The 10,026-nt window shown below is 35.6% G+C and overlaps 1 protein-coding gene across 5 annotated transcripts in view; it reads right to left on the minus strand.

The window, feature by feature from the left end:
• SMYD3 (SET and MYND domain containing 3) overlaps positions 1-10,026 on the minus strand; it is a 954,064-nt gene that overhangs the window by 198,641 nt on the left and 745,397 nt on the right. The window lies entirely within an intron of this gene.

Here is a 10,026-nt window from a genome sequence, read left to right on the forward strand (position 1 = left end):
AACCATTTATTAAAGGCAAAAAAAATGCACACTAATGAGAAGGATGTGCTTGTTTAATTTTACATAAATAATTAAATCTTGTCCCAATATTTGAAATCTTTTGCCCTATTTTTGTGACCTCTACATTCAATTAATTGACTCCATGTGGGGTTATGACTCACAGTTTAAGAAGTTTTGGTTTATAGACTTTAAAAAAAAAAAGAACTTCTCAAAAAAAAAAAAAAAAAAAGACTTGGAGATGAAAAAATGCATCCTTTTTCTCTTTACCTCATAGGTCAGGTAGTATGTTTATGTATTCTGCATCTGGATTGCCCTGAAACTTAATTAACCACGAGAATGATCTTGTATCATTTATTGATCCTATTTACAATTAAATGGTTTTGTCTCACAACTGCTTAAGTCAGTACTGTCTCTGAACTTGGTTCAGAATTCAGCTGGTCTATAAAGGATTAAGTTTAGAAATCACTTCTCCAGCTAATCATTGATCTATTCTTGCGTTAAGGAATTAGCTGACCTTGGAGATATAGGTGAACACTGGGGTAGTATCACTACACTACTAAGCTATCCTTCAAATATGTCTGATTTGCATTTTGGAGAGCAATTTGGAACTATGCTCAAAAAGTTATCAAACGGTGCACACTCTTTGATCCAGCAGTGTTGCTACTAGGCTTACATCCCAAAGAGATTTTAAAGAAGGGAAAGAGACTTGTATGTGCAAGAATGTTTGTGGCAGCCCTTTTTTGTAGTGGACAGAAACTGGAAACTGAGTGGATGCCCATCAATTGGAGAATGGATGAATAATTTGTGGTGTATGAATGTTATGGAATATTATTGTTCTGTAAGAAGTGATCAGCAGGATGATTTCAGAGAGGCCTGGAGAGACTTGCATGCACTAACGCTAAGTGAAATGATGAGCACAACCAGGAGATCATCATATACATCAAGAACAAGACAATAAGATGATCAATTCTGATGGACATGGCTCTCTTCAACAATGAGATGATTCAAACCAATTCCAATTGTTCAGGGGTGAAGAGGGCCATCTACACCCAAAGAAAGAAAACCATGGGAGCTGAGTGTGGACCACAACATAGCATTTTCACTCTTTCTGTTGTTGCTTGCATTTTATTCTGTTGCTTTTTTTTTTTAATTCGCTTGATTTGATTTTTCTTATACAGCATGATAATTGTATAAATATGTATGCATATATCAGATTTTACATATTTGTACCATGTTTAACATATATTGGACTATGATACTTTTTGTACAGCAAAATAACTGTATGGGCATGTATAAATATATTGTATTTAACTTTTACTTTAACATTTTTAACATATATTGGTCAACCTGTCATATGGAGGAGGAAGTGGGGGGAAGGAGGAGAAAAATTGGAACAAAAGGTTTTGCAATTGTCAATGCTGAAACATATACTTTGTAAATAAAAAGCTATAATTTTTAAAAAAGAGCTTGATTAAAAAAAAAAAAAACATATATTGGACTACTTTCCATCTAAGGGAGGGCGTGAAGAAAGGGAGGGAAAATTAGAACACAAAGTCTTGCAAGGGCTAATATTTTTTAAAATGTCCACACATATGTTTTGAAAAATAAAAAGCTTTAATAAAAAAATTTTTAAAAGATGTCGGGTTTGCTGTCCAAAATGTCTGGGCCACTATCTTGAGGTGAATTCACACAAGGAGCATTTCTTAGTCTCAGTAGGGAAAAAAGGATCACATCTAGACCCTTATTACCAAACTTCCAATCAATCCTATTGTTCCCTGCCCTTCAGCTCTGTAACCAATCATGTTGCCTTCAGCCTCATGTCACCTATCCTGGTCTGTTCTTTGCAAAAACCTAAAAAAGAGGAGTTACCTTTTTGCTCAGTTTCTGGCATAAAGGGAAGCAAGCCATTTGCCTGTTTGTTATATATATATATATATATATATATATATATATATATATATATATATATATATATATATATATATATATATATATATGTATATATATATAATGTTAATAAATGTTATCTTGATTTAAGAAATGTGCCTTGGTTTATCTTTTTGTGAAATTTCAATCATGACAACTATAAAATCCCAATCACAGATTTAGATCTCAAGATACTTTAAAGCCTATTATAACCTCCCCTCATTTTACAGATGAGAAAACTGAGAAATTAAAGGATTTGGCCAAGAGGTAAGGAAACAACAGCAACAGGACTCAAATCATTTAATGCTAAAGTAAGAGTTCTTTTTAATTTATCATACTTCTCTTGGCTACTTGTGTGGTACTGTTTTTGTGAGAGTCTCTCTATTCTTTGTTAGAAGATATAATATGCTAATTGGGGGAAGGAGAGATATATTTGGAAATTATTATGATTTACAAACAAAAGATATCAATATTAAAAAATAGATCTTCAAAAACAAGGATATGCTACCTAGAAATCATTTAAATATAATCATTAAAGCAAGTGCCCACCTCTAGTGGATAGTAATACAAAAAAAAAAAAACAAACAAACAAAAAACCAACTTGGGTCCATGTCCTCACAGAGTTTATAACCTAGTTAAAAAGTTATTTATACATACAAATAGAGAGTATATATATATATATATATATATATATATATATATATATATATATATATATATATATATATATATATATATATATATATATATATATATAAAATTTTTCTTTTCTTTTCTTTTCTTTTCTTTTTAAAGGCTGGGGTTAAGTGACTTGCCCAGGGTCACACAGCTAGGAAATGTTAAGTGTCTGAGACCAGATTTGAACTCGGGTCCTCCTGAATTCAGGACTGGTGCTCTATCCACTGTGCCACCTAGCTGCCCCAAAGTACTCTTTTTCAATTCAATTCAAGGGAAGGAAATTTCCTTCCCAATCTTCATTGCAACCTTCTCTGCAAGAGAATTTGCATCCTCTGAAGAGCAATCTACCTTCTATCCTCACATTGCTGTATTCTCCCAAGGGAATCCCCAAGTTTGAACTTTTCCTTTGCAGGTGACTCTCTTCTCAATGGATTTTAAAACTAGCTTCTCAAATCTTTAACTTTCATTTCCTCCAGTTGCCCCACATCAATGGGAGAAGGAAAGGGACAGGTTTTTCTTTCCCAGAATACACATGTCTTTTCTGACATATTCATATATAAAAAGGCCTGAAAGGTTCACACTCTTATATCTCTATTAATAGCCTTCTATAATTTAATCAATTGTATAGAGAGGAACCAATAATCAGGTATTTCTTGATTAATCTTACAATATTTACACAAATGCTTGAAAACACTGATCAGGAGCAAAAAATGGAAACAGTCAATAGAAACCTCAGAAGGAGACACCATCAATACTTTATCTAAGAAAGTTGGAAGGTCCTGGGTAGAAGGGCACCTCAAACAACATTATAAGAAATTGAGTGAACTTTACCTTAGAGACAAAAGAGAAAAGGCTATAGTCACAGCTGTTCATGAAGAATCAGCTGTGTCTGGGGAGTCAGATCACTATTTGAGCAAAGGTCAAAATCAAAACCAAATTAGAGCAAAGAATAAAAATGAGAAGGCCCTGCATGAGGTTTGAGGGGCATCAATGCAAACCTTAGAAATAAGCTGTCACCTCCAAAGAATGGGAAACAGATGACAGTAAAGACATTGACCCCATGGCCCTTTCTTTATAAAATTACTGAATATTTCATCTCTTCCAACCCTTTTCTGAAGTAGGAATCTGCTCCTCCACTACCTCTTTGACCCATGGTCTCCCTGCTTCCACTAGAATACTCAATCTACCTTTGCACAGTGTTAATATTAGGAAAGTTTTCCTTTTATTAACCAAATCTCTCCAATTTCCACTACTGCTTCTAGCAATGCCCTTGATGCTATTAAATAAGACAAATCAAACTCCCCCTTTCTAATTAAAACCTAAAAATATTTGAAGAAAGCTAACATATTTCCCCTATCCAAGAGTATGTTGGTAAATGTTTAATAACTGGCTCTCCCATCCCCCCCCAATATATGCAGTATATAAACTTTCAAATTTGGTTTACATTATTAATTTTTTTCTCACTTTTTGTTATTCAAGACTATAAAAATAATATTTCAAGTCCTGATTTGTAGTTTGCCAATTTCTGAAGTATAAATGCTCTCATCTAAAATTTAACAATCAGGTAGAGAGCTGGTAGAAGCTGGCTGGTTCTCAAGATGAAATATCCTTATCACATCTTCTCAAGATAAAACATCTCTATTTCCTTTAAATAACCTTTTTAAAGTTTAACAGCCATGCAAAGAAGCAATGCAGTAGAAAGGTCATATGTTTGATATCTCTGTTGCATATTATTATTATGTGCAAAGTATCTAGTATCATAGAAATATAAATTTAGAGCTAGAAGATGAAAATCCTCTAGTTTAGTTTGCAGAATTTATGGAATAGAAAATTCAGAAATTAAATGCCTTTCCCAACCTTTAGCTAATAACAGTGTCTGGATTGGAACTCAAGTTCTTTACCTCTAAATTCCATATTCTTTTTCTGAAGATTATGTTGACTTATCTGGATGCCATGTCACATGGCTGCTCATGCTGAGTTTGTGTTCCACTTAAACCCATAAATCTTTTTCACAAGAAATGCTTTCTAGTTACATTTCTTCAATACTTGTCAATCAATATGCACTTATTGAGCACATGCTACTATGGGCCAGTCACTGCACGGGGTTCAATTCAAATTCAAACATAGAGATTAGCATTTTAAGCTTGGGCAAGTCACTCACCTTTTCAGTGCCTCAGTTTCTTCATCTGTGAAATGAAGATAAAATAGCACTTACCTTATTGTGAGGATCAAATGAGATAATTTTTTTTATAAAGCATTTAGGACAATAAGTGGGACATAGGCATTATAAAAATTTTGACTATTAATATTGTTATTATTCAGAAAATTATGAAAATGTGTGAATAATTATTAAACTTCATTAATAAGAAAACACTAAAGTAAAAACTATTAATGAAAACATTAAATGTTAATAATGAAGATTTAAGTATGATGCAAGTACATTGCCATCTCTCCTCCCCACCCCCTGCTAGAACTAGTGTTTAAATATTTACCACTACATCCCTGTCTATCCTCTCTTAGCTTGATGTCACCTACAATTTGATAATCATGTTATATGTTCTTTCATCAAAGTCATTGAAAATTGCATTTTAGCAGTACAGAGCCATAGACAGATCTATGAATCATTCCCATAAAGACCATTTTCTACTAGGTGAGAAAATAGCTACATGGACCATTTGTTGCCATGATCTTCTTAATCATCTTTCCTGATCTCTTTTCTCTTAAAAAAAAATCTTCTCTTTTTGAGACATCCTGAAAAACTACCTTGATTTCAAAATGATATTGCCTGTGACACAAATTCGGTCTATTTTATGCTGCTTTTGGCCCAAATTAGCTGCATGAATTTGAGCAAATAAATCTACACGACTTTCAATTTCTCATATATCAAAGGAGGATAATGATATCTGAACTATCCAAGTCATAAGTTTGTGGCAAGGGAAGTACCATCTTCCTTATTAATAACAAAAACTGTCATTAAGGTCCACTGTGCCCTTTTTGCTATATCCAAGGCCTCTCTTCTGTACCATATTAACCCAACTTTTAGCTCAAGAAAATAAATAATTTCATACTCCTCACAATCCTAATTAAAGGTAAAAAAAAAAAATAATAAGCCAGCCCTACAATAATATAATCCCAACCATTCTTTCCTTTATTCAAGAACCTGTTGAGTATTTTCTGCATCTGCAGTCCCTCGATAGGTGATAAATCTACGAAGGTCCCATGTGCTGAGTTCCATAAAACTGCCAAAAGCTATTTGCTAGAATAGAAACTGCACAAGAGTCCCCAGAGAAGCTCAACAATTTCTGGCACATATGTTAATATGCAAAAACCAGCATTGGAAAGGGAAAACAGTGTAGTTATGGGAGGTTCAATTTTTTTCCTTTGTCTTTTATATGTTCAATTCACCTCTTCCAAATACGCTCTGGACAGACTATCATCTTCACTGACCTGCCAAGAATGTCAGTTAAAATTAAGTTAGGTTCCTGGGTCGGGACAACATCTATTAATCTGTGCAGTGAAATAAAAACTCATCTCTCCTCTTGTTGGCATCAGAAATCATGAAAGGCTTTGACTCCAGCCACAGTTTTTTATTTTTGTTATTCCCCACATATCATCTTCCATTTATCATCTCCAGGCTTTTGTACAAGTTATCTCCCTCATGCTTGGAACACCCTTCCTCCTCAACCCAGTCTCAAAAAATCCCGCCCCCTTCTTTCAAGGGTTTCAGGTCCATCTCTTCCAAAAAGCCACTATCTGCTCCTTCCCATGGTTAGCATCCCCCCCACTTCTGAAATTTCTAAGAATTTCATAGGATCCACAGAAGAAGGATTGGAAGGAATATTAGCTTAAGATCAACTGTGTCCTAGCATTATTAGACCATATATTTGAAGCCAGAAGAAATCTTAGAAATTATTGATTCTATTAAGTAATACCCTTACATCACAAACTTAGTGACAGAATTAGGATTTGAACCTTAATTCTCTGGCTCCAAAGCTAGATCTCTTTTTGCTGTGTGACATTTTATATTTATTCATTTATTTATCTTTATATAAGTTGTTTTTTCACCATCACCACCACCATCAGCAGCAGCAGCAGTAGCAGCAGCAGCAGCAGCAGCAGCAGCAGCAGCAGCAGCATTTGGCACTTTATATATGTTATCTCATTTGTTCCTCACAACATGAGGTAGATGCTATTATAATCCCCATTTTACCAAGAAGGAACCTGAGGCTGAGCAAAGTTAAGGGACTTACCAAGGTTCACAGAGTTAATAAGAAACCGAGGCTAAATTTAAACACAAGTATTCTTGGTTCCAGGCACAACACTCTGCCATACCTAACTGCCTAATACAAGATAAGTTCTATGAGGGCTGTGACTCTTATTTTTGACTTTGTATTCCCAGAACGCATTCTTATTCTAATTCTTAAACACAGAAGTAAATAAGTGTTTGTTAAATGAATGAATATATTATCTATTTATCTTTCTATGATATGGAATCCAGGGGCTTTGCAGCTTCTTCCTTTTTACTTTCAGAATGAGAAAAGAAACAGGGGATTTGCTTATAAGCTAAACAAAGTATGATACAAAAATCACATTTCAGAATACACTGAATTTGAGGGGAAAAAAAAAGATAAAGCATCAAATTCTGCAAAATGAACTCCTCTGCTCACCAGCTTTCTGTCATTAATGGAGACCAATTTGGGGGCTAATTAGGGGTTAGATGAGGTGGGAAAGGGAGGAAGATGCTTAAGAATGTTTCCCCAAAACTAATGCTGACCAGTCATCCTTGGAATTTGCAATCTGATGAACAAAAACAAATGAAAAATTTCAAAGTAGATCTTGATGGCCGCAGTGTGTTTGTATTAATAAAGAAAACTGTATGGTATATTGGAAATGGCACTCAGCTTGGCAACAGAACTGGGTTTAAGTCTGGCTCTGCTACTTATTTCCACAGTACTGTATTTAACCCTTATGAGTCTCAGTTTCCTCATATGTAATGAGGTAGGACTAGATAATCCTTAAGTTTCCTTAAACTTCTAAATCCTATGAGTCCTACTACAAGCAAGAAAGTGTATATCTGCCAGCAATCTTATTATCATTATCATATTTAATAAAAATAAAATATTGGCATCTTGAATTTTATTTAGCACTTTACATTTCTCTAAATCCGTTCATATCTATAAGCATCTTTGATCCTCACAAAAACACAGTGACATGGAGAGGACAAAATTTTTTCCCTCTATTTTATGGATGAGGGGGAAAAAGGACCAAAAGTTATGTAATTTGCCCACAGTGCAAGTAAGCAGAGTTCAGAATTAGCACTATAACCCGGAAATCCTGATCATTAATCCAGTGGTCTTTGTCAACAAGGGCCACGTAAAATCATGTAAGAAAAATGACTAATTGTTCACCGCTTTGACTCTCATATCTCATTACTGGACACTTCTTCATCCCCTACACAAAGAGGTCAAAGGCAGAAAGGCCCCATTTATACTATAATTTTCATAGTAATACTTATTATAACCACAAAAAATTAGAAACAAAGTGCTGGCTGTCAATTGAGGAAGAGCTGAATAAATTATAGCACAGGAATGTCATGGAATGATCCAGAGGAACTTGAGATGATTATATAACCTAATGCAGAGTGAAACAAACAGACAGGAAAAAGATATACACAATGATTATAGTAATGTAGGTTAAAAGAATCTCAGAATGAAGCTGAATGGTGAATAATTGTAATAATCATTCCTGGACTCCTAAGAGAGACAGGAAGCCACTTCCTCCCTTTAGAAGAAAGAATGAGGGGTGACACAATGTCAATGGTAACAGCATGCTACATACAGGCTTAGAACAGTTCTCGGCATATAGGAAGTGCTTAATTAATACATGCTAGTGGATATTATTAGATTCAAGTGATTTTGCTTAACCTTTTATTTATTTATAGATATAAGAGAAGGTTCATAGGAAGGGAGAAGACAGAAGGTTTACTCAGAAATGACAATGATAAAAAAACAAAAGTGCAAAGCAAAACAATTCTTAAAATGATTATTTCAACCCCATAAATCAACCTGATTATCAGTTTATTAAGAATAAGACATAGTTGTTGGGCAATATCAGTCATGTCTGAATCTCCATAACCCATTGAAATTTTTCTTGGCAAAGACACTGGAGTGATTTGTGTTTCCTTCTCCAGCACATTTTACAGATGGGGAAACTGGAGCAAACAGGGTTAAGTGACTTGCACAGGTTTACACAGCTAGTAAGTGTCTGAGGTCAAATTTGAACTCCTAACTCTGGGGGCAGTAATCTATCCACTGCACCACCTTGCTGTCCAACTGACATAGACTTTGAAGAAATTACAGACCAATGAACCTCCTCATTTAAAGATAAAAAGCTGAGATTCAGAAAATATAATGGATATATGGAGACCACAGTGGGGGGCCAATATTCAAATAACAGGTCTCCAACTCCAAACATAGGGATCCTTCTCTGTTCCAAGATAGAGCATAGTCCTGTTCTGATAAGAGACCCAGGCTTAGAAAAACACTCAGTACAAATATACATCCCACGACCCATCAGTTCCTCAGATGGGATGACAGTCATGAACACACCTTTGGAAGTTAAAAGTATTCCCACAAATAAAGTATTATCTTTATTAAAAGCACTGCCAGATGTTCCTGCCTGCACCGCTCTCCCCAGGAGCAAAAGGTAGAAATGAAAAGGGGACAGTAAATTGAATGGACAAGACAGCTGCTGACTGCAACTGACCCCTCGGCAGGAAGCCGCTGAAAATGAAAGTTGGCTCCACTGTTTGAAGAATATTTTCTTTTCAATCTCATTTTGATGTAAGGCAGACATAATCCACATAATGTAATGTCCCTCAAATTGCTTTCAATGCATTCAAACTGGAGTTCTCTTAGTGGGGTCTAAACAGTTTCTTCCCTTCGTGGCCAAGGCAGGGTGTGCAGAGGCCAAGAAGGAATAATGAAGTGGTGACATTTGCAATGACTCTCTATGGTTAGGTTTGCAGACTGAGCAATGCCTTTGCTATTTTCTTAGTCACAGGCATGGCTTGTGGGAGGCTGTTCCCAGAAGACTTGGTTTGTGAGAAAGTGAAACTGAGATAAGCATAAATTGAGAAGAAAGGAAGGGGAGGGAGACAGAGAGGGGAGGGAAAAAAGAGAAGGAAGAGAGAGAGAAGGAAGAGAAGGGAAGGAGAAAGGCAGATAGACAGAAAGAAAGGAGAGAGGTGGGGAGGAAGGGAGGGAGGAGGGAAAGAGAGAGAGAAAAGGAGGGAGGGAGAGACAGAAAGGGGGGAAAGAGAGAGGGGAGGGAGAGAGGGAGGGAAGGAGGAAGGGAAAGAGAGAGGGAGAAAGAAAGACAGAAAGCTGGGAAAGAGAGGGAGAAGGAGGGAAGAAGGGAAAG

The sequence above is a fragment of the Sminthopsis crassicaudata genome, chromosome 4, assembly GCF_048593235.1.
Source record: "Sminthopsis crassicaudata isolate SCR6 chromosome 4, ASM4859323v1, whole genome shotgun sequence".
In the NCBI taxonomy this organism is placed as follows: domain Eukaryota; kingdom Metazoa; phylum Chordata; class Mammalia; order Dasyuromorphia; family Dasyuridae; genus Sminthopsis; species Sminthopsis crassicaudata.